Source organism: Oncorhynchus nerka, linkage group LG19, assembly GCF_034236695.1.
Source record: "Oncorhynchus nerka isolate Pitt River linkage group LG19, Oner_Uvic_2.0, whole genome shotgun sequence".
In the NCBI taxonomy this organism is placed as follows: domain Eukaryota; kingdom Metazoa; phylum Chordata; class Actinopteri; order Salmoniformes; family Salmonidae; genus Oncorhynchus; species Oncorhynchus nerka.
Genome location: NC_088414.1, coordinates 44,370,601 through 44,396,313, shown reverse-complemented (window position 1 = coordinate 44,396,313; position 25,713 = coordinate 44,370,601). Strand labels below are relative to the sequence as shown.

Sequence of the window (25,713 nt, the reverse complement as noted above, 5' to 3'; positions counted from 1 at the left end):
GGAGTTGAATGGAGTTGAAGGACTGGATGGTGTTGAGAGAAAGATGGGAGGGGTTGAATAGAGCTGAAGGACTGGATGGTGTTGAGAGAAAGATGGGAGGAGTTGAATGGAGCTGAAGGGTGGGACTGTATGGTGTTGAGAGAAAGATGGGGGAGTTGAATAGAGCTGAAGGGTGGGACTAATAACAACAAGATAACCAATGTAAAACATACGATGTCTAAAATGTGTATAGTATGTACAGTCTATTAGATGGAAGTAGAAGCCTAAGTTTTGTTGTCCATTAGTTTACTCCAATTAGGGAAGGGGTGGTAGGGTTAGGGGACAATAAAGGAAATATATATATATATATATATGTATATATATATTTTTTTTTTATAAAAAAAAATGGATGCAGACAATTATACTGATGGAAGCCACAATCTGCAATATTAAAGCTGATCTATCTCTTAAAAATGGTTTAGCCTACACTGCATTACACACTGCAATGGACAGGTTGTCCCAATCATAATCCCTGGCCTGCTCCTGCTGATGTAAACCTTAACTAATGGCTCTATGTGGCCAGTCAAATGCTTCTTCAAAAAAGTTCAAATGTATTCGTCCTAAAAAAAAAGGCAATACCCGTGTACTAGGTCCTACTGATGTCCCATTCAGTTAGAGAGGGAGAGCACGAAGATGAGGACCAGAGGTAAGCTTGCTACTGCTATAATTGATTTGAATAAAAAACAAAAATATTTTGTTGCCCATAATGAAGCTATTTATCAGCATTATTGACCTCACAATAAACCATATTCCAGTCATTTACATAACATACATCACTATGGAGCAGCAGCCGTGGGGATGGACATCGCATTGGTGCTGAACGCAAAGCCAATTCCAAAAAGGCCCAAATTCATTTAAACAGTCTTCATTTCAATTTGACTTGATTTCTTCCTATTCAAGAAACAAGAGGCAGGTCTACCTGTTCGACAGACTAAATTATAGTTTACTATCCATAGATTGAAGGGATTGGCTGACACAATCACCATGCACCCCTTAAATAGCTCAGTGTCAGTGAAGGGCTCGCTGTGTCAAGTCTTTTTATATTTCACCTTTATTTAACCAGGTAGGCTAGTTGAGAACAAGTTCTCAATGTTATGGGGTATGCTGAGGGTATGCTGAAGGTATGTTAGGGGGTATGCTGAAAGTATACTGAGGGTATATCGAGGGGGTATGCTGAAGGTATGTTAGGGGGTATGCTGTATATTGAGGGGTATGCTGAGGGTATGCTGAAGGTATGTTAGGGGGTATGCTGAAGGTATGTTAGGGGTATGCTGAAAGTATACTGAGGGTATTAGGGGTATGCTGAAAGTATACTGAGGGTATATCGAGGGGGTATGCTGAAGGTATGTTAGGGGGTATGCTGTATATTGAGGGGGTATGCTGAGGGTATGCTGAAGGTATGTTAGGGGGTATGCTGAAGGTATGTTAGGGGTATGCTGAAAGTATACTGAGGGTATATCGAGGGGGTATACTGAAGGTATGTTAGGGGGTATGCTGAAGATATATCAAGGGGGCATGCTGAAGGTATGTTAGGGGGTATGCTGAAGGTATGTTAGGGGGTATGCTGTATATTGAGGGTGTATGCTGAAAGTATACTGAGGCTATATCGAGGGGGTATGCTGTATGTATGTTAGGGGTATGCTGAAGGTATGTTAGGGGGTATGCTGTATATTGAGGGTGTATGCTGAAAGTATACTGAGGCTATATCGAGGGGGTATGCTGTATGTATGTTAGGGGTATGCTGAAGGTATGTTAGGGGGTATGCTGTATATTGAGGGTGTATGCTGAAAGTATACTGAGGCTATATCGAGGGGGTATGCTGTATGTATGTTAGGGGTATGCTGAAGGTATGTTAGGGGGTATGCTGTATATTGAGGGTGTATGCTGAAAGTATACTGAGGCTATATCGAGGGGGTATGCTGTATGTATGTTAGGGGTATGCTGAAGGTATGTTAGGGGGTATGCTGTATATTGAGGGTGTATGCTGAAAGTATACTGAGGCTATATCGAGGGGGTATGCTGTATGTATGTTAGGGGTATGCTGAAGGTATATTGAGGGGGTATGCTAAAGGTATGCTGAAGGTCTGTTAGGGTAAATGGCTAAAAGCATGGGCTTTTATCCCTGTTAGTTTAAGATTGAAAATAATTAAATGGACCTGATTATAAAAAGCGATCTATAACAATGCTTTAGTCCGCAATGCTTTATGCTAGAAACAAGCTGTAAAATGTCGTGGAAAGACGTGACTCCGAGGCATATATGGGATATATTTGATTTGTCTCTATGATAATCAGAGTCTGCGCTACAACCTTCTATAGTCGAGGAGAGAAAATATTTACTTTGCTTAGGAAGTAAATGTGTAATTCTGTCACTATCAATTGACATTGAAAATTTCAACAGGCTGTAGAAAACTACATTTAAAAAATATATTTCTTAGAATTACATAATAATTAAACAAAAAATGCCTTATTAGGCTATATGGTCATTCTAGAGTGCCTTTCAATTCACTTCTATAAGCAGCAGTTTGGCCAGTCTTTGGTTTGAGGATCATGCAGTGAGCTATGCATGCCTAGTTTGTTCATTTAGCCTCGCAGATGTTCTTATATTTCCATGCCCTAATCACAGCCAACACAAATCTATTTTATAACAATATCATGGAATAAAATATATTAAATAAGAAAAAGATCGTTTTCCAAATAAAAGGTCCAAGTGAAGATTTGCGTTCGCTGTGTTAAAAAAAAAAAAAATTGTACTTTTCTTTAATTCATTGATGACCAGATATTTCAGTTGTACCTGGTTCTGTTGAGCTAAATGTTTAGAGTTGATAGACAACTTTATCATTGTTCAAAACGTAGACTTTTTTTTTTTTAACAATAGCCTGAATAGAAATGAAAATGTCTCCGGTGTTCCAGCAATGCGCTCATTGGTCGTCATGCTCTGTTGTGGATTATTTTGTTCTTTAATTTTTAAGTTCCTGCTCGTCTCCAGTCATGTAAAATGATGTAGAACTGCATGAAATGCGTTTATAAAAGGCTTCTTTTTTTCCTCCCCCATTCGGACCGTAAATAAGAGTAGTAAGTGTATATCTAATGTCTGTGTTGGGAGTCAGGGGGGTAAACGGTAAACATGTTCTCTGCTGTCCGTAAATAAGAGTAGTAAGTGTATATCTAATGTCTGTGTTGGGAGTCAGGGGGGTAAACGGTAAACATGTTCTCTGCTGTCCGTAAATAAGAGTAGTAAGTGTATATTTAATGCTCTGGTCTGTGTTGGGAGTCAGGAGGGTAAACGGTAAACATGTTCTCTGCTGTCCACGTTATGTTTTAATTATTGTTTTGGGTAGAGGGGAGGGTCGCTTGTTATTTTTCATCCTTAACTATACATATACCAGGCCAACTGGTTGTATGAATTGGGGATCTATCGTCCCACAACTGTCCCCAGAGTCTGTTTGGGCTATTTCTTTCTCGACAAAGACCAATAGAATAGGTCAACGTCTCTGATACCAGCTGTAGCCTGGTACACTACACGCGCTCAGCCATGCCGTATTTTTTTTGCGAACAGTGATTGAGTTATATTATTAAGACTAAATTATGACAATCTACCCATCATATTACGAATAGTACGCCATCTTACATAAGTCTGCAAATGCTATGATGCATGTGAAGCATTATTACAAAAGGTGCATTTTTTATGGTGAAAATTCACCATCCCCAAACTTGAAACTCGCACTCAGCCCAATGCATAACCTAGTGATTTTGCTGTTCGTTACTCGGCAGTAAAATGTGGATAGTTATACTAAAAAGTACATATATGTTAACTTTATTTAACTAGGCAAGTCGGTTAAGAACAAATTCTTATCTTCAAATGACGGCATAGGAACAGTGGGTTAACTGCCTTGTTCAGGGCAAAACAACATATTTTTACCTTGTCAGCTCGGGGATTTGAACTTGCAAACTTTCGGTTACTGACCCAACGCTCTAACCACTAGGCTACCTGCTGGTTACTAGCCCAACGCTCTAACCACTAGGCTACCTGCTGGTTACTAGCCCAACGCTCTAACCACTAGGCTATCTGCTGGTTACTAGTCCAACCACTAGGCTACCTGCTGGTTACTAGCCCAACGCTCTAACCACTAGGCTATCTGCTGGTTACTAGTCCAACCACTAGGCTACCTGCTGGTTACTAGCCCAACGCTCTAACCACTAGGCTATCTGCTGGTTACTAGTCCAACCACTAGGCTACCTGCTGGTTACTAGTCCAACCACTAGGCTACCTGCTGGTTACCGGCCCAACGCTCTAACCACTAGGCTACCTGCTGGTTACCGGCCCAACACTAACCACTAGTCTACCTGCTGGTTACCGGGCCAACACTCTAACCACTAGGCTACCTGCTGGTTACTAGTCCAACGCTCTAACCACTAGGCTACCTGCTGGTTACCGGCCCAACGCTCTAACCACTAGGCTACCTGCTGGTTACTAGTCCAACGCTCTAAGCACTAGGCTACCTACTGGTTACTAGTCCAACGCTCTAACCACTAGGCTACCTGCTGGTTACCGGCCCAACGCTCTAACCACTAGGCTACCTGCTGGTTACCGGCCCAACGCTCTAACCACTAGGCTACCTGCTGGTTACTAGTCCAACGCTCTAACCACTAGACTACCTGCTGGTTACCGGCCCAACGCTCTAAGCACTAGACTACCTGCTGGTTACCAGTCCAACGCTCTAACCACTAGGCTACCTGCTGGTTACCGGCCCAACGCTCTAACCACTAGGCTACCTGCTGGTTACTAGTCCAACGCTCTAAGCACTACACTACCTGCTGGTTACTTGTCCAACGCTCTAACCACTAGTCTACCTGCTTGTTACCGGCCCAACGCTCTAACCACTAGGCTACCTGCTGGTTACTAGTCCAACGCTCTAACCACTAGGCTACCTGCTGGTTACCGGCCCAACGCTCTAACCACTAGGCTACCTGCTGGTTACCAGTCCAACGCTCTAACCACTAGGCTACCTGCCGGTTACCGGCTCAACGCTCTAACCACTAGGCTACCTGCTGGTTACCGGCCCAACGCTCTAACCACTAGGCTACCTGCTGGTTACCGGCCCAACGCTCTAAGCACTAGGCTACCTGCTGGTTACCGGCCCAACGCTCTAACCACTAGGCTACCTGCTGGTTACCGGCCCAACGCTCTAACCACTAGCCTACCTGCCTCCTCTACACTCTAACCACTAGGCTACCTGCCTCCTCTACACTCTAACCACTAGGCTACCTGCCGCCCCGAACATCTTCAACGTGTGCGGTAAGGACACACGTCGTTGCATCCTAGACTTGCATGTTCTGTTAAAAATGAATGACCATCATCTACATGTAATGTCTGTCATTCTGAGCACCGTGGGTGGACACCCTAATCGGGTTACACACCCAATGCACATGGGTACGGTACAAATGTCCAGTAAATTTAAAAAAAAGTTGCCTTTTAAATGTCCGGCGCCACATTTCATAACGGAAACCCTGATATATACACATATTTACAATACAAATAAATACAAACTTCAAGAGTTGAGCAGTTTGATAGGATGTCGGCACAAAACTAGTAGCTGCTCTCAGATTTGTATGCCTGGAGGTCGTTCAGTGTGTGTGTTTTAAAGTCAAAAAGGTTATCAGTTCCTCTTCTTTCCCACTCTTTTTTTTTTGTAACTGTCATTTATCGTCAGCATCATCATCACCACACCTTGCTGTAGAAAAAACCCCAACATTGCCAGTGTGTACATCTGCAATATCCTGGTGCCGCAGGGGCATACAACGCTGCTATCAGACATCACACAGCGATGCTGCTGTCTTGGATAGGGATCACAGGCCTTGGATCACAATCCCTACCCAGCCCTATTGATAAACATGAGCTAACTGCCCATCGGTAGGTTGACTCACAAAGTTTAATACCGACAAAAAAACAACCATTAGCTACGTATTCGGTAGTACAATATATTATTTACCAATGACTTCCAAAATATTGTAATAATGAGTGACACATTGCGACATACAGTGTAGGCCTATTTAATAGCAAGGTAGATTATAATTGCCAAGGCTGCAGTCCGCAAGATACCTGGAGGTTTACCAACGACTAGGCCGAGAAGGAAAGACCAAACAAAACAATAACAAACAAAATAATAATAATCTATCGAGCCAGTCACGACTTGTGTGTAACCCTCACCAACTGTGTGCCCAAGATGCGCAGCTCTGTTTCCTATTCCAAGTGCCCACGACAGATCGGTTTTTTATGTTGTTGATCTTTGCCTAGTGCTGCATTGCGAAGATGACAGCCTCCCCATCCCCCCTTTTTAGATTTCAATAGCTAACACCTCTTGTCACGAAGGGAAAAAAATGTATGACTTTTGTCTTTCCCTTGTCTTGGGGATGATTAGGTGACAAACTAGTTAACGTTAACTAGAGTAACTAACGATAGGCGCGGTGGGAATTCACACCGGATGGATTTAGTTACTTAGTAATCACATCAGCAGCTCACATGAACTCATTTAATTTAACAAATTGCTGCAAATATTATTGAAATGTTTCTCTTGCTCATGACAGCTTATGTAGCTAGCCACAAAAAAAATCACCAGCTAAGGAAGGCTAACGTTTGCTTATTTCCTCGTATTCATCCATCGCTTTTGAATGGTCGATTTCCTTGAGCAAATGTTAGCAACTTGACACATTCCGAGCAAACAAACTGCAGACTGAATATTGTTGTTCAATCGTCTTTTGAAGTGTTTCATACACCGTAGGGAAAAAAATGTATATTTGCTAAACCTCTTACCGTTTCTCCCCGCCGGGTTTTTCGTCTCACAATCCCCTCCTGGTCCGTCTTCTTCTTCTTCTTGTTAAAATTTGTATTGGCAGATCGCTTCCAATTGAAAAGGTGAAAACACCACCACCTACTGTCCTGGAGTGTGAGGCCGGTGTTAAATATATATTTCTCTTACCTAGCCCTGTGTTTCCGCCTACCGTTTTGGAGGGTGAATTCATTCCACTTTGTGACAACAACAAAAAAAAGGGGGGTGGATTGCCCTACCAACCACCATACAATCATTAAAACATCACACTATTCCACTACTTGGCCCTATCCAGGCTGCAGAGGGGAGGATTGCCCTACCAACCACCTTACAATCATTAAAACATCACACTATTCCACTACTTGGCCCTATCCAGGCTGCAGAGGGGAGGATTGCCCTACCAACTACCTTACAATCATTAAAACATCACACTATTCCACTACTTGGCCCTATCCAGGCTGCAGAGGGAGGATTGCCCTACCAACTACCTTACAATCATTAAAACATCACACTATTCCACTACTTGGCCCTATCCAGGCTGCAGAGGGAGGATTGCCCTACCAACCACCTTACAATCATTAAAACATCACACTATTCCACTACTTGGCCCTATCCAGGCTGCAGAGGGGAGGATTGCCCTACCAACTACCTTACAATCATTAAAACATCACACTATTCCACTACTTGGCCCTATCCAGGCTGCAGAGGGGAGGATTGCCCTACCAACTACCTTACAATCAGTAAAACATCACACTATTCCACTACTTGGCCCTATCCAGGCTGCAGAGGGGAGGATTGCCCTACCAACTACCTTACAATCATTAAAACATCACACTATTCCACTACTTGGCCCTATCCAGGCTGCAGAGGGGAGGATTGCCCTACCAACCACCTTACAATCATTAAAACATCACACTATTCCACTACTTGGCCCTATCCAGGCTGCAGAGGGGAGGATTGCCCTACCAACCACCATACAATCATTAAAACATCACACTATTCCACTACTTGGCCCTATCCAGGCTGCAGAAGGGAGGATTGCCCTACCAACTACCTTACAATCATTAAAACATCACACTATTCCACTACTTGGCCCTATCCAGGCTGCAGAGGGGAGGATTGCCCTACCAACCACCTTACAATCATTAAAACATCACACTATTCCACTACTTGGCCCTATCCAGGCTGCAGAGGGGAGGATTGCCCTACCAACTACCTTACAATCATTAAAACATCACACTATTCCACTACTTTGCCCTATCCGGATTGCAGAGGGGACGATTGCCCTACCAACTACCTTACAATCATTAAAACATCACACTATTCCACTACTTGGCCCTATCCAGGCTGCAGAGGGGATGATTGCCCTACCAACTACCTTACAATCATTAAAACATCACACTATTCCACTACTTGGCCCTATCCAGGCTGCAGAGGGGAGGATTGCCCTACCAACCACCTTACAATCATTAAAACATCACACTATTCCACTACTTGGCCCTATCCAGGCTGCAGAGGGAGGATTGCCCTACCAACTACCTTACAATCATTAAAACATCACACTATTCCACTACTTGGCCCTATCCAGGCTGCAGAGGGGAGGATTGCCCTACCAACTACCTTACAATCATTAAAACATCACACTATTCCACTACTTGGCCCTATCCAGGCTGCAGAGGGGAGGATTGCCCTACCAACCACCTTACAATCATTAAAACATCACACTATTCCACTACTTGGCCCTATCCAGGCTGCAGAGGGGAGGATTGCCCTACCAACTACCTTACAATCATTAAAACATCACACTATTCCACTACTTGGCCCTATCCAGGCTGCAGAGGGGAGGATTGCCCTACCAACTACCTTACAATCAGTAAAACATCACACTATTCCACTACTTGGCCCTATCCAGGCTGCAGAGGGGAGGATTGCCCTACCAACTACCTTACAATCATTAAAACATCACACTATTCCACTACTTGGCCCTATCCAGGCTGCAGAGGGAGGATTGCCCTACCAACCACCTTACAATCATTAAAACATCACACTATTCCACTACTTGGCCCTATCCAGGCTGCAGAGGGGAGGATTGCCCTACCAACCACCATACAATCATTAAAACATCACACTATTCCACTACTTGGCCCTATCCAGGCTGCAGAAGGGAGGATTGCCCTACCAACTACCTTACAATCATTAAAACATCACACTATTCCACTACTTGGCCCTATCCAGGCTGCAGAGGGGAGGATTGCCCTACCAACCACCTTACAATCATTAAAACATCACACTATTCCACTACTTGGCCCTATCCAGGCTGCAGAGGGGAGGATTGCCCTACCAACTACCTTACAATCATTAAAACATCACACTATTCCACTACTTTGCCCTATCCGGATTGCAGAGGGGACGATTGCCCTACCAACTACCTTACAATCATTAAAACATCACACTATTCCACTACTTGGCCCTATCCAGGCTGCAGAGGGGATGATTGCCCTACCAACTACCTTACAATCATTAAAACATCACACTATTCCACTACTTGGCCCTATCCAGGCTGCAGAGGGGAGGATGGCTCATAATAATGTATGGAACAAATAGAATGTCATCAACACCATGGAAACCATGTTTTTTTATATGTTTATTTATTTCACCTTTATTTAACCAGGTAGGCAAGTTGAGAACACCTTTATTTAACCAGGTAGGCTAGTTGAGAACACCTTTATTTAACCAGGTAGGCTGGTTGAGAACACCTTTATTTAACCAGGTAGGCTGGTTGAGAACACCTTTATTTAACCAGGTAGGCTAGTTGAGAACACCTTTATTTAACCAGGTAGGCTGGTTGAGAACACCTTTATTTAACCAGGTAGGCTAGTTGAGAACACCTTTATTTAACCAGGTAAGCAAGTTGAGAAACACCTTTATTTAACCAGGTAGGCTAGTTGAGAACACCTTTATTTAACCAGGTAAGCAAGTTGAGAACACCTTTATTTAACCAGGTAGGCTAGTTGAGAAACACCTTTATTTAACCAGGTAGGCTAGTTGAGAACACCTTTATTTAACCAGGTAGGCTAGTTGAGAACACCTTTATTTAACCAGGTAAGCAAGTTGAGAAACACCTTTATTTAACCAGGTAGGCTAGTTGAGAACACCTTTATTTAACCAGGTAAGCAAGTTGAGAAACACCTTTATTTAACCAGGTAAGCAAGTTGAGAAACACCTTTATTTAACCAGGTAGGCTAGTTGAGAACACCTTTATTTAACCAGGTAGGCTAGTTGAGAACACCTTTATTTAACCAGGTAAGCAAGTTGAGAACACCTTTATTTAACCAGGTAGGCTAGTTGAGAAACACCTTTATTTAACCAGGTAGGCTAGTTGAGAACACCTTTATTTAACCAGGTAGGCTAGTTGAGAACACCTTTATTTAACCAGGTAGGCAAGTTGAGAACAAGTTCTCATTTACAACTGTGACCTGGCCAAGATAAAGCAAAGCAGTGTGACACAGACAACAACACAGAGTTACACATGGAGTAATAAATAATAACCAATAACACAATAAACAAGTCAATGACACAGTAGAAAAAATTAAAGTCTATATACATTGTGTGTAAAAGGCAATAAATAGGTAGGCAATAAATAGGCCATAGGAGCGAAGAATTACAGTTTAGCATATTAACACTGGAGTGATAAATGAGCAGATGATGATGTGCAAGTAGAGATACTGGTGTGCAAAAGAGCAGAAAAGTAACTAAGAACAGTATGGGGATGAGGTAGGTAGATTGGGTGGGCTATTTACAGATAGACTATGTATAGCTGCAGTGATCGGTTAGCTGCTCAGATAGCTGATGTTTAAAGTTGGTGAGGGAAATAAAAGTCTCCAGCTTCAGCAATTTTTGCAATTTGTTCCAGTCACTGGCAGCAGAGAACTGGAAGGAAAAGCGACCAAGTGAGATGTTGGCTTTGGGGATGATCAGTGAGATATACCTGCTGGAGCGTGTGCTACGGGTGGGTGTTACTATGGTGACCAGTGAGTTGAGATAAGGTGGAGCTTTACCTAGCTTAGACTTATAGATGACCTGGAGCCAGTAGGTCTGGCGACGAATATGTAGCGAGGGCCAGCCGACTAGAGCATACAGGTTGCAGTGGTGGGTGGTATAAGGTGATTTGGTAACAAAACGAATGGCACAGTGATAGACTGCATCCAGTTTGCTGAGCAGAGTATTGGAAGCTATTTTGTAGATGACATCACCGAAGTCGAGGATCGGTAGGATAGTCAGTTTTACTAGGGTAAGTTTGGCGATGTGAGTGAAGGAGGCTTTGTTGCAAAATAGAAAGCCGATTCTAGATGTGATTTTGGATTGGAGATGTTTGATATGAGTCTGGAAGGAGAGTTTACAGTCTAGTCAGCACCTAGGTAGTTATAGATGTCCACATATTCTAGGTCGGAACCGTCCAGGGTGGTGATGCTAGTCGGGGTGCAGGCAGCGAACGGTTGAAAAGCATGCATTTGGTTTTACTAGCGTTTAAGAGCAGTTGGAGGCCACGGAAGGAGTGTTGTATGGCATTGAAGCTCATTTGGAGGTTAGTTAGAACACTGTCCAAACAAGGGCCAGAAGTATATAGAATGGTGTTGTCTGTGTAGAGGTGGATCAGGAAATCGCCCGCAGCAAGAGCGACATCATTGATATGTACAGAGAAAAGAGTCGGCCTGAGAATTTAACCCTGTGGTACCCCCATGGAGACTGCTAGAGGTCCGGACAACATGCCCTCTGATTTGACACACTGAACTGTGTCTGCAAAGTAGTTGGTGAACCATGTGAGGCAGTCATTAGAAAAACCATGGCTATTGAGTCTGCCGATGAGAGTACGGTGATTGACAGAGTCGAAAGCCTTGGCCAGGTCGATGAAGACGGCTGCACAGTACTGTCTCTTATCGATGGCGGTTATGATGTCGTTTAGTACCTTGAGCGTCGCTGAGGTGCACCCGTGACCGGCTCGGAAACCGGATTTCTCAGCGGAGAAGGTACGGTGGGATTCGAAATGGTCAGTGATCTGTTTATTAACTTGGCTTTCGAAGACTTTAGAAAGGCAGGGTAGGATAGATATAGGTCTGTAACAGGTTGGGTCTAGTGTGTCACCCCTTTGAAGAGGGGGATGACCGCGGCAGCTTTCCAATCTTTAGGGATCTTGGACGATACGAAAGAGAGGTTGAACAGGCTGGTAATAGGGGTTGCAACAATGGCGGCGGATAGTTTTAGAAAAAGAGTGTCCAGATTGTCTAGCCCAGCTGATTTGTATGGGTCCAGGTTTTGCGGGGGGGGGGGGGCGGAGCTGTTGGCCGGGGTTGGAGTAGCCAGGAGGAAGGCATGGCCAGCCGTAGAGAAATGCTTAATGAAATTTTCAATTGTCATGGATTTATCGGTGATGACCGTGTTACCTAGCCTCAGAGCAGTGAGCAGTGCTCTTGTTCTCCATGGACTTTACAGTGTTCCAGACCTTTTTGGAGTTAAAGCTGCAGGATGCGAATTTCTGCTTGAAAAAGCCTTAGCTTTCCTGACTGACTGAGTGTATTGGTTCCTGACTTCCCTGAACAGTTGCATATCGTGGAGACTATTCGATACTATTGCAGTCCGCCACAGGATGTTTTTGTGCTGGTCAAGGGCAGTCAGGTCTGGAGTGAACCAAGGGCTATATCTGTTCTTAGTTCTGCATTTTTTTTAAAGGGGCATGCTTATCTAAGATGGTGAGGAAATTACTTTTAAAGAACGACCAGGCATCCTCGACTGACAGGATGAGGTCAATATCTTTCCAGGATACCCAGGCCAGGTCGATTAGAAAGGCCTGCTTACAGAAGTGTTTTAGGGAGCGTTTGACAGTGATGAGGGGTGGTCGTTTGACTGCGGCTCCGTAGCGGATACAGGCAATGAGGCAGTGATCGCTGAGATCCTGGTTAAAGACAGCGGAGGTGTATTTGGAGGGCCAGTTGGTCGGGATGACATCTATGAGGGTGCCCTTTTTTACAGATTTAGGGTTGTACCTGGTGGGTTCCTTGATGATTAGAAAGGATATATTTGATACTGTTCCACCAATTCCGCTCCAGCTATTACCGCGAGCCCGTCTTCCCCAATTAAGGTGCCGCCAACCTACCATGGCCCTATCTCATCCTACACCAGGCCAGAACCCTGGGAGAACGTGGCCCTATCTCATCCTACACCAGGCCGGAACCCTGGGAGAACGTGGCGCTATCTCATCCTACACCAGGCCGGAACCCTGGGAGAACGTGGCCCTATCTCATCCTACACCAGGCCGGAACCCTGGGAGAACGTGGCCCTATCTCATCCTACACCAGGCCGGAACCCTGGGAGAACGTGGCCCTATCTCATCCTACACCAGGCCAGAACCCTGGGAGAACGTGGCCCTATCTCATCCTACACCAGGCCGGAACCCTGGGAGAACGTGGCCCTATCTCATCCTACACCAGGCCGGAACCCTGGGAGAACGTGGCCCTATCTCATCCTACACCAGGCCGGAACCCTGGGAGAACGTGGCCCTATCTCATCCTACACCAGGCCGGAACCCTGGGAGAACGTGGCCCTATCTCATCCTACACCAGGCCGGAACCCTGGGAGAACGTGGCCCTATCTCATCCTACACCAGGCCGGAACCCTGGGAGAACGTGGCCCTATCTCATCCTACACCAGGCCAGAACCCTGGGAGAACGGGAAACAATCATTCAACACACCTTGTAACTCTTCTGCAGAAAAATCTCCAACACCTAAAGTGCTTCTCTGCAGCTGCTGCCACGACAACATCTATGTTCTGTGATTTATGTTCACATTCTGCGGTAACCATGGCTATGGCTATGAAATGCTAAGAAGCCAACTTTACTGAAGCACATGCTTTTCCTATCACTTTATTGGCCTTGGCCCACTCACGAGGAACCTCTTCCTGGGTTGTTTGTAGTGAGGTTGAATGGACGGAAACCCCGGTACAGAGATTTACCGTGATTTTCCGCCCCAAATCACCTCCTTGTCCAGGGATAAATAACTGCGAGAAACTGGTCAATTATAATAAATGATTTTTATGAACAGCATGGCGTGAAATGTAGCTGTTTTATTATATGCGATTTCTAAATATTGCTTCTCTACGGCCTCTAGCATGGTGAATCAACGCTCATGGTGGGGACAGACAGACCATCTCAGTATGGGAGCTCGGTTCACAATACATCTCAGTACGGAGCGCGGTTCACAATACATCTCAGTATGGAGCGCGGTTCACAATACATCTCAGTATGGGAGCTCGGTTCACAATACATCTCAGTACGGGAGCTCGGTTCACAATACATCTCAGTATGGAGCTCGGTTCACAATACATCTCAGTATGGAGCTCGGTTCACAATACATCTCAGTATGGGAGCTCGGTTCACAATACATCTCAGTACGGAGCGCGGTTCACAATACATCTCAGTACGGAGCGCGGTTCACAATACATCTCAGTATGGAGCGCGGTTCACAATACATCTCAGTATGGAGCGCGGTTCACAATACATCTCAGTATGGAGCGCGGTTCACAATACATCTCAGTATGGAGCGCGGTTCACAATACATCTCAGTATGGAGCGCGGTTCACAATACATCTCGGTATGGAGCGCGGTTCACAATACATCTCAGTATGGAGCGCGGTTCACAATACATCTCAGTATGGAGCGCGGTTCACAATACATCTCAGTATGGAGCGCGGTTCACAATACATCTCAGTATGGAGCGCGGTTCACAATACATCTTAGTATGGAGCGCAGTTCACAATACATCTCAGTATGGAGCGCGGTTCACAATACATCTCAGGTTCACAATACATCTCAGTATGGGAGCTCGGTTCACAATACATCTCAGGTTCACAATACATCTCAGTATGGGAGCTCGGTTCACAATACATCTCAGTATGGGGCGCGGTTTACAATACATCTCAGTATAGAGCGCGGTTCACAACCTATCGTCTCATCATGGGAAACCTTTTTTTTCCTGGTGACAGATAGGCCTACATTTGCTGCAGCATAGCCTACGCTACAGTAATATAAAGACCGAATGTTTGTCTAATTTACCCATCGCCATCTGGCTTTCAGGGGGGGGGGGGGGGGGGTCACCTTTTAAAACAACCTATTACTCGAATCGCGTTACTTTAAATCAGCGCAGGGGCGAGCACTCTCAGTTTTTCTCTCTCTCTTCGTCAACTCCATTCAAATCGCATCCAAAATAGATACTCCTGTTCTAGACGGATCTATAGCCTTATATATAGATGTCCTAGCCTCCCTCTTTAAGGTAATACATTCGATGCAGTATTAGCCTTATATTTAGCTAATTTAATGCTGGGTTATGCGTAATAAGCTTCTAATTAATACGCACGCACCTGTGCTCCACTGGCCTCGCCTTAGAAAACGCAGAAAAAGCTAGACTAGAATAGCTTGTTGGACATCGTTTTTTAAATTGATTTTTTTAACCAATAGACTATTCAATGAGAAACGCAAAGCTCATTTTTTTGCTGAACGTTAAATACAGCAGCCAATAGAACTCACGGGTAGTTTGAGCGAAAGCAAGATGTCTGTAGGCTATAGCAGTTATTAATTCAGACCCATAACCATTCAGATGGTGGTAGGCTATAGCAGTTATTAATTCAGACCCATAACCATTCAGATGGTGGTAGACTATAGCAGTTATTAATTCAGACCCATAACCATTCAGATGGTGGTAGACTATAGCAGTTATTAATTCAGACCTATAACCATTCAGATGGTGGTAGACTATAACAGTTATTAATTCAGACCTATAACCATTCAGATGGTGGTAGACTATAGCAGTTATTAATTCAGACCCATAACCATTCAGATGGTGGTAGACTATAGCAGTTATTAATTCAGACCCATAACCATTCAGATGGTGGTAGACTATAGCAGTTATTAATTCAGACCCATAACCATTCAGATGGTGGTAGACTATAGCAGTTATTAATTCGGGCCCATAACCATTCAGACCCATAACCATTCAGCTGCTGGTAGACTATAGCAGTTATTAATTCAGACCCATAACCATTCAGATGGTGGTAGACTATAGCAGTTATTAATTCAGACCCTTAACCATTCAGATGGTGGTAGACTATAGCAGTTATTAATTCAGACCCATAACCATTCAGATGGTGGTAGACTATAGCAGTTATTAATTCAGACCCATAACCATTCAGATGGTGGTAGACTATTGCAGTTATTAATTCAGACCCATAACCATTCAGATGGTGGTAGACTATAGCAGTTACTAATTCAGGCCCATAACCATTCAGATGGTGGTAGACTATAGCAGTTATTAATTCGGGCCCATAACCATTCAGACCCATAACCATTCAGATGCTGGTAGACTATAGCAGTTATTAATTCAGACCCATAACCATTCAGATGGTGGTAGACTATAGCAGTTATTAATTCAGACCCTTAACCATTCAGATGGTGGTAGACTATAGCAGTTATTAATTCAGACCCATAACCATTCAGATGGTGGTAGACTATAGCAGTTATTAATTCAGACCCATAACCATTCAGATGGTGGTAGACTATAGCAGTTATTAATTCAGGCCCATAACCATTCAGACCCATAACCATTCAGATGGTGGTAGACTATAGCAGTTATTAATTCAGGCCCATAACCATTCAGACCCATAACCATTCAGATGCTGGTAGACTATAGCAGTTATTAATTCAGACCCATAACCATTCAGATGGTGGTAGACTATAGCAGTTATTAATTCAGACCCATAACCATTCAGATGGTGGTAGACTATAGCAGTTATTAATTCAGACCCATAACCATTCAGATGGTGGTAGGCTATAGCAGTTATTAATTCAGACCCATAACCATTCAGATGGTGGTAGACTATAGCAGTTATTAATTCAGACCCATAACCATTCAGATGGTGGTAGACTATAGCAGTTATTAATTCAGACCCATAACCATTCAGATGGTGGTAGACTATAGCAGTTATTAATTCAGACCCTTAACCATTCAGATGGTGGTAGACTATAGCAGTTATTAATTCAGGCCCATAACCATTCAGACCCATAACCATTCAGATGGTGGTAGACTATAGCAGTTATTAATTCAGGCCCATAACCATTCAGACCCATAACCATTCAGATGCTGGTAGACTATAGCAGTTATTAATTCAGGCCCATAACCATTCAGACCCATAACCATTCAGATGCTGGTAGACTATAGCAGTTATTAATTCAGGCCCATAACCATTCAGACCCATAACCATTCAGATGGTGGTAGACTATAGCAGTTATTAATTCAGACCCATAACCATTCAGATGGTGGTAGACTATAGCAGTTATTAATTCAGGCCCATAACCATTCAGATGGTGGTAGACTATAGCAGTTATTAATTCAGACCCATAACCATTCAGATGGTGGTAGACTATAGCAGTTATTAATTCAGACCCATAACCATTCAGATGGTGGTAGACTATAGCAGTTATTAATTCAGGCCCATAACCATTCAGACCCATAACCATTCAGATGCTGGTAGACTATAGCAGTTATTAATTCAGACCCATAACCATTCAGATGGTGGTAGACTATAGCAGTTATTAATTCAGACCCATAACCATTCAGATGGTGGTAGACTATAGCAGTTATTAATTCAGACCCATAACCATTCCATCTTCACATCTTCTGTCATTCTGCTCCTGAACAAGGCAGTTAACCCACTGTTCCTAGGCCGTCATTGAAAATAAGAATTTGTTCTTAACCGACTTGCCTAGTTAAATAAAGGTAAAATAAATAAAAAATAAATAAAATATAGAGAAGTGAAAGCCTTCAGCATCTAATTCTAGTCCTGTTTCATTCTAAGATGTCATTATCATTTAACTGTTGAAAGCGAGGTAGGAATGAAGCAACAATAGACAGATTGAGGAGGTAGGCTAATAACATTAGGGGAAATATTATGAAAGGTAATATATGTGGGTCGGCAGGTAGTGCAGCCTAGTGGTTAGAGTGTAGAGGCGGCAGGTAGCCTAGTGGTTAGAGTGTAGAGGCGGCAGGTAGCCTAGTGGTAAGAGTGTAGAGGCGGCAGGTAGCCTAGTGGTTAGAGTGTAGAGGCGGCAGGTAGCCTAGTGGTTAGAGTGTAGAGGCGGCAGGTAGCCTAGTGGTTAGAGTGTAGAGGTGGCAGGTAGTCTAGTGGTTAGAGTGTAGAGGCGGCAGGTAGCCTAGTGGTTAGAGTGTAGAGGCGGCAGGTAGCCTAGTGGTAAGAGTGTAGAGGCGGCAGGTAGCCTAGTGGTAAGAGTGTAGAGGCGGCAGGTAGCCTAGTGGTTAGAGTGTAGAGGTGGTAGGTAGCCTAGTGGTAAGAGTGTAGGGGCGGCAGGTAGCCTAGTGGTAAGAGTGTAGAGGCGGCAGGTAGCCTAGTGGTTAGAGTGTAGAGGCGGCAGGTAGCCTAGTGGTTAGAGTGTAGAGGCGGCAGGTAGCCTAGTGGTTAGAGTGTAGAGGTGGTAGGTAGCCTAGTGGTAAGAGTGTAGGGGTGGTAGGTAGCCTAGTGGTAAGAGTGTAGGGGTGGTAGGTAGTCTAGTGGTTAGAGTGTAGGGGCGGCAGGTAGTGCAGCCTAGTGGTTAGAGTGTAGAGGCGGCAGGTAGTCTAGTGGTTAGAGTGTAGGGGCGGCAGGTAGTGCAGCCTAGTGGTTAGAGTGTAGAGGCGGCAGGTAGTGCAGCCTAGTGGTAAGAGTGTAGAGGCGGCAGGTAGCCTAGTGGTAAGAGTGTAGAGGCGGCAGGTAGCCTAGTGGTTAGAGTGTAGAGGCGGCAGGGTAGCCTAGTGGTTAGAGTGTAGAGGCGGCAGGTAGCCTAGTGGTTAGAGTGTAGAGGCGGCAGGGTAGCCTAGTGGTTAGAGTGTAGAGGCGGCAGGTAGCCTAGTGGTTAGAGTGTAGAGGCGGCAGGTAGCCTAGTGGTTAGAGTGTAGAGGCGGCAGGTAGCCTAGTGGTTAGAGTGTAGAGGCGGCAGGTAGCCTAGTGGTTAGAGTGTAGAGGCGGCAGGTAGCCTAGTGGTAAGAGTGTAGGGGCGGCAGGTAGCCTAGTGGTAAGAGTGTAGAGGCGGCAGGTAGCCTAGTGGTTAGATTGTAGGGGCGGCAGGTAGCCTAGTGGTAAGAGTGTAGGGGCGCCAGGTAGCCTAGTGGTAAGAGTGTAGGGGCGCCAGGTAGCCTAGTGGTAAGAGCGTTGGGCCAGTAACCGAAAGGTTGCCAGATCGATTCCCCCGAGCTGACAAGGTAAAAATCTGTTGTTCTGCCCCTGAACAAGGCAGTTAACCCACTGTTCCCCGGTAGGCCGTCATTGAAAATAAGAATTGGTTCTAAACTGACTTGCCAAGTGTAAAAAAAAAAATGTGTCAACCTACTAATTATACAAATAAGCCCTATTATATTTAAAAATGTAAATCAAATTCGCTAGCTTATACAGTGGGGAGAACAAGTATTTATAATGCTAATTAATTACTTAAAAATCATACAATTTGATTTTCTGGATTTTAGTTTTAGATTCCGTCTCTCACAGTTGAAGTGATCCTATGATAAAAAATTACAGACCTCTACACGCTTTGTAAGTAGGAAAACCTGCAAAATCAGCAGTGTATCAAATACTTGTTCTCCCCACTGTACTTGTAACTTTGTAGGCCGCATGTGCTGCATCAGAAACGCATGTTCTATTCTGTTTTATCATTTTGTTTGAACTACGTGTGTAATTCCAGTACATTTCTTCAGACTCCTGAGGTTGATAGTGGTGATGTTGTGCCTTCTTCACCACAATGGATGAGCGATGACCGAACGGCATAGGCAAGATGCAATAGATGATATAAAAATACAGTATATACTGTACATATGAGATGATATGTAAACATGATTAAAGTGGCATTATTAAAGTGACTAGTGATCCGTTTATTAAAGTGGCCAGTGATTTCAAGTCTTTATGTTGACAGCAGCCTCTAGTGTGTTAATGATGGCTGTTGAACAGTCTGATGGCCTTGAGATAGAAGCTATACTTCAGTCTCTCGGTCCCAGCTTTTATGCACCTGTACTGACCTCGCCTTCTGGATGGTAGCGGTGTGAACAGGCAGTGGCTCGAGTGGTTGTTGTCCTTGATGATCTTTTGGCCATCCTGTGCTGTAGGTGTCCTGAAGGGGAGGTAGTTTGCCCCCAGAGATGCGTTGTGCTGACCGCAATTTTGGGCAATGCAGTTGCCGTACCAGGCTGTGATGCAATCCGACAGGATACTCTCAATTGTGCATCTGTAGAAGTTTGTGAGGGTTTTAGGTGACAAGCCAAATTTCTTCAGACTCCTGAGGTTGAAGAGGTGCTGTTGTGCCTTCTTCACCACACTGTCTGTGTGGGTGGACCATTTCAGTTTGTCTGTGATGTGTACGCCTGTCGGGAAGTCCAGGACCCAATTGCACAGGGCAGGCTTGAGACCCAGGGTCTCACGCTTAATGATGAGCTTGGAGGGTACTATGGTGTTGAATGCTGAGCTGTAGTCAATGAACAGCATTCTTACATAGGTATTCCTTTTGTCCAGATGGGATAGGGCAGTGTGCAGTGCGATGGTGATTGCATCGTCTGTGGACCTATTGGGACGGTATGCAAATTGAAGTGGGTCTAGGGTGACTGGTAAGGTAGAGGTGATATGATCCTTTTTAAAATGTATAATATGTTTATTATTTTACAATAAAATATCAAATAAAAAAGACAGCAATACTAACAATGACATTCATTGTACTGTTAAATGGGATGGCCAATTTAGAGGACAAAACAAAACTTAACTCACACATACACAAAATAAAACAAAATCCTATTAGGTGGTACATGTATAAGAAGACAGCATATAGTCATTACAAGCAGTGTAGTTAAGCCAAAAATAGATATTGAGTGGAGTACAGCACAGAGTGGCAGCAGATCATCAACCCAGTTATGAAGCGGGACTAGACCATTTATCCAGTATCAGCAGCCATATTTGGTAAAACATTGGACTTCTATTGGAGGTATTGTATCGAATCTTTTCCATATGTATTACATTCCCTAAATCCCGTAACCACATTTCAAAGGTAGGTACAGTCTTGCAATATGAGCCTTTTGGCTAATAGAGTACAAAGAGAGACAGCTTTCCCTTCGTGGTTATTCCCATCAACTGTACCAAACAGTGATATGATCCTTGACTAGTTTCTCATATCACTTCATGATGACGGAGTGAGTGGTACGGGGCGGTAGTCATTTAGTTCAGTTACCTTTGCCTTCTTGGGTACAGGAACAATGATGGCCATATTGAAGCATGTGGGGACAGCAGACTGGGAAAGGGAGAGAATATGAATATGAAATGTAATATGTCCGTAAACACACCAGCCAGTTGGTCTGCGCATGCTCTGAGGACGCAGCTGGGGGTGCCGTCTGGGCCGGCGGCCTTGCGAGGGTTAACACGTTTAAATGGCTTATTCACGTTGGCCATAGAGAAAGAGAGCCCACAGTCCGGGCCGCGTCGGTGGCACTGTATTATCCTCAAAGCGGGCAAAGAAGGTGTTTAGTTTGTCTGGAAGCAAGACGTCGGTGTCCGTGACGTGGCTGGTTTTCTTTTTGTAGTCCTTGATTGTCTGTAGACCCTGCCACATACGTCTCATGTCTGAGCCATTGAGTTGTGACTCCACTTTGTCTCTATACCCACATTTCGCTTGTATGATTGCCTTGCGGAGGGAATAATAACATTGTTTGTATTCACCCATATTCCCAGTCACCTTTCCATGTTTAAATGTGGTGGTTCGCGCTTTCAGTTATGCGCAAATTCCGCCATCTATCCACGGTTTCTGGTTAGGGTAGGTGTGCTACAATCAATATGCTGATATAATTTAGGTAGCCTTGTTCTCAAATTTGCTTTGTTAAAATCCCCAGCTACAATAAATGCAGCCTCAGGATATATAGTTTCCAGTTTGCATAAAGTACAGTGAAGTTCCTTGAGGACCGTCGTGGTATCGGCGTGAGGGGGGATATACGCTGTGACAATAACCAACTAAAATTATCTTGGGAGATAATACGGTCGGCATTTGGTTTGTGAGGAATTCTAGGTCAAGTGAACAAAAGTTATTGAGTTCCTGTATGTTGTTAGAATTACACCATGAGTCGTTAATCATGAAACATACACCCTCAACCCTTCTTCTTCCCGGAGAGATGTTTATTTCTGTTGGCGCAATGCACAAGAGCTACAACGCTACAACAGTGCTACTCAGTGACATCCACAGAACACAGCTGTGAAGAGTATAATATTAGCAATATTATAAATAATAATAAATAATAATAAAATAATATAATATGAGCAAATATTAGCGTTGTAACTCTTATCGGAGGACTTTAACTGTTGGAAATTAAGTCTATTGTGCGTATTGGACATTTATATTTGTATTTATTAGGGATCTCCATTAGGTGCTGTACTCCACCCAAATACAATGCTTTAAAAAATATATATATTTAGGATTAGCTTATTACTTGCCACCAATTCTGAAACAGACTGCAGCTCTTTACTAATTGTTGCAGTGCTTTCACTTGCTGTGGTAGCTGACATGTATAATGTTGAGTCATCAGCATACATAGACACAAAGGCTTTACTCAGAGCCAGTGGCAGGTCATTAGCAATGTTCCCTCAAAAAGATGTAGGCACTGAGCAAATGTAATGTCGGCTGAGCCACACACTTGAATGTTTTTGAAAGTTCTGTGGAGCTTCTGGCGAGTGTTTACTGTGAACACTGAGGTCACTGTGAACACTGAGGCCACTGTGAACACTGAGGTCACTGTGAACACTGAGGTCACTGTGAACACTGAGGTCACTGTGAACACTGAGGCCACTGTGAACACTGAGGTTACTGTGAACACTGAGGCCACTGTGAACACTGAGGTCACTGTGAACACTGAGGTTACTGTGAACACTGAGGTCACTGTGAACACTGAGGTTACTGTGAACACTGAGGTCACTGTGAACACTGAGGCCACTGTGAACACTGAGGTCACTGTGAACACTGAGGTTACTGTGAACACTGAGGCCACTGTGAACACTGAGGTCACTGTGAACACTGAGGTTACTGTGAACACTGAGGTCACTGTGAACACTGAGGTTACTGTGAACACTGAGGTCACTGTGAACACTGAGGCCACTGTGAACACTGAGGTCACTGTGAACACTGAGGCCACTGTGAACACTGAGGTCACTGTGAACACTGAGGCCACTGTGAACACTGAGGTCACTGTGAACACTGAGGTTACTGTGAACACTGAGGCCACTGTGAACACTGAGGTCACTGTGAACACTGAGGTTACTGTGAACACTGAGGTCACTGTGAACACTGAGGCCACTGTGAACACTGAGGTTACTGTGAACACTGAGTTTACTGTGAACACTGAGGTCACTGTGAACACTCAGGTCACTGTGAACACTGAGGTCACTGTGAACACTGAGGCTGTACCCACTTTAAGTTACAGTTATAACAGTGGCCAAGTGGGATACTGTGGCTATTTGATCATAATGTAGGTCTACCAGAGTGACCTACAATCTAAAACAGTGGAGAAAAGCATCCCATAATATTTTTAACATGGAAATAGCTGTTCTATCATTCAGCCTACAGTAGCAGCCAATGTGTGGTGTTCAGTGTAGGCCTACATTCCAGAGTGACCTACAATCTAAAACATTGGAGAAAATGCATCCCATAATATTTTTAACATGGAAACAGCTGCTCTATGGTTCAGCCTACAGTTGTGGTGTTCAATGTAGGACTACATTCCAGAGTGACCTACAATCTAAAACAGTGGAGAAAATGCATCCCATAATATTTTTAACATGGAAACAGCTGCTCTATGGTTCAGCCTACAGTTGTGGTGTTCAATGTAGGACTACATTCCATGAGACGGAAACATGTGCATTAACCATCTTACCCACTTGTCCTTCAGACAAGGAGTTGCTGACAACGTCTCAAATATCAAATATATTTGGTTTTGTTTGACTCTTTTTTGGTTACTACATGATTCCATATGTGCTACTTCATAGTTTTGAGGTCTTCACTATTATTCTACAATGTAGAACATAGTAAAAATAAAGAAAAACCCTTGAATGAGTAGATGTGTCCAAACTTTTAATTGGTACTGTGTGTGTGTGTGTGTATATATATATATATATATATATATATATATATATAGAGAGAGAGAGAGAGAGAGAGAGAGATATTATCTACCTCACTTGCTTTGGCAATGTTAACACATGTTTCCCATGCCAATAAAGCCCTTGAATTGAATTGATATTTACGTGTTGGCAAATTGGCTTAGTTTCATAGTGAGGAGCCAATAAAACATATTTTGTAAACATATCGCCTTCAAGTAGCTGCAGTTGCTTCTCACCGACTGCACCATGCAGCCATCACCTAAACTGTGGGAGGCACTATTTGTAAACCAATCGCTATGGTGTTTTTGTTTGACTCACACGAATGTGGCCAAAGACATGCCTGAAACAGACCAACTTTTCACTTTATGTTTTCAGTTAGTGAGTGTGTGATATGGGCGTATATCATTAGATTTAAGCATTTTTACAGAAATACTTAAAAAAAAAAAAAAACTTACCTAACGCTAACCTTACCCTAACCTTAACCTTTTAAACGTCAACTTCAATGGAGTAGGGACGTCCCAAGGATCCCGGATTGCAAAAGCCCTGTTTATTGAGTCCGTTGAGAAAGGGTACGTTCAAACGTAACGTCGCAAAGACACGCTCTCTCATACGTTACCGTAAATTGATTACAAATGTGACATTTTAATATTGTTATTACACAAAGTTATGGATATGTTTTGATTAAGGCTAATTAAATTAACTGAAGGAGAAAAAAGGTAAAACAGCAACACCAATAGAAACGGAAAAGGTGATTTCACAAAGGTGAATTCGTTCCCTTTAAAAGTTATCTTTTGGTTAAATAATTAATAATTCATACCAATACAACAATACATTCCTGAGGGAACCTGTTTTGCTATATATATTCAAAAGAACCCTCATGCGGTACCTTTTATATGACTGACAGAAGATCTGGCCATAGCTAATGATGCTCTACTGGGAACCATCCAATCATAGGACAAGAGGGGCGGAATTATCTTTCATAAGCGGTGGGATTTGGGTTGTACCACAGCCACAAAGTCAAAACTGTCTATATCGTAAAAATTCATGAAAACAAAACATTTTATTTTTGGTTTTAATTTAACTTTAGGGTTAGACATAAGGTTATCATTGAAGTTAAGGTTAGCGTTAGGCTTAACGTTTGATTTGAATTAGATAAAGTGTAGAAATAGGCGGGGTTTAGCCATGAGTATGACTTTGTCGCTGTGGTAACTAGCCGTGGACCGTGGATCGGGAAGTATAGCGCCATAAACACGGTACAGATGTCAGTAGGAATGGTCTAAACATCCAAGAAGAGCGAACTGGTATTTTTTTTTGTGAGTTTGTAGATAATCACTCTTCACCAAATGACGAACTAAAAGGTGAGACATTGTTTCTGTTTTTGAACACTGATGTTATGCATTTTCCTTGTCCTACAAACGTGATCATTCAGTGAAATGTATTGTCTGTGTTTCAGATAATACAGACACATCATCATCATCATGTAACTTAAACCATTATCTGGGCAGGAGAAATTAATCGTCTCTGCCCAGTTACAGGTTCACATGTAACTGAACTAGCTATAGGTCAGAACGGGAAGATTTGTTTGACAAATGTGTTGTTGTTGTTGTTGTTGTTTATTTATTTATTTTAAATTGTTTACAA

At 43.5% G+C, this 25,713-nt stretch overlaps 1 protein-coding gene across 1 annotated transcript in view; it reads right to left on the bottom strand.

The window, feature by feature from the left end:
* synj1 (synaptojanin 1) overlaps positions 1 to 6,903 on the bottom strand; it is a 109,697-nt gene extending 102,794 nt beyond the window's left edge. Inside the window, 1 exon segment of the mRNA XM_065004970.1 lies at positions 6,851 to 6,903. The gene's annotated coding sequence lies outside the window, so the exon portion shown is untranslated.
* Positions 6,904 to 25,713: the final 18,810 nt, after the last annotated feature.